The sequence below is a fragment of the Chiloscyllium plagiosum genome, chromosome 36 (genome assembly GCF_004010195.1).
Source record: "Chiloscyllium plagiosum isolate BGI_BamShark_2017 chromosome 36, ASM401019v2, whole genome shotgun sequence".
In the NCBI taxonomy this organism is placed as follows: domain Eukaryota; kingdom Metazoa; phylum Chordata; class Chondrichthyes; order Orectolobiformes; family Hemiscylliidae; genus Chiloscyllium; species Chiloscyllium plagiosum.
Window position 1 is genome coordinate 20299455 of NC_057745.1, and position 773 is coordinate 20300227.

Genomic DNA, 773 nt, shown 5'->3' on the forward strand with positions numbered 1-773 from the left:
CGGGAGAGGCTGAATAGGCTGGGGCTGTTTTCCCTGGAGCATGAGAGACAAATGGGTGATTTTATAGAGGTTTATAAAATCATAAGGGGCATGGATATGGTATACAGATAATGTCTTTTCCCCAGGTTGGGGGAGTCCAGAAGTAGAGAAAATAGGTTTCAGGTGAGAGGGGAAGAATTTAAAAAGGACCTAAAGGGCAACTATTTCACACAGAGGGTGGTTCATGTGTGGAATGATCTGCTGAGGAAGTGGTGGAGGCTGGTACAATTACAACATTTAAAAAGCATCTGGATAGGTATATGAATAGAAAGGGTTTAGAGGGATATGGGCCATGTACTGGCAAATGGGACTAGATTAGGTTAGGGTATCTGGTCAGCATGGACGAGTTGGAGCGAAGAGTCTGTTTCCATGCTGTGCATCTCTCTGACTCTAAGAGCTCAGACATTCTTTGCTCCGAGGCATTCAGGCATATTACACTCTGTATATCCTAAGAACAGTCATATTCAACTCAAAACATTGACCCTGTTTCTCTCTCTGCAGATGCTGCCCGAGCTATGAAATTTTTCCAGCACTTATATTAAATCTCAGTTTTCCAGCTTCTGTTGCTTTTTGTTTTCATGAATAAAATTAAAACAACCAGGTTTGGTAGATATGAAGTATATGGGGCAGGATTTTTTGGGTAGCAGGGTTGGCCACTGCAAGATCTAGAAAGTTAGTGGTGAATGGACCCCTGCCAATTGCTACATCCCTCAGCCATTTACTGTTTTAAGAGC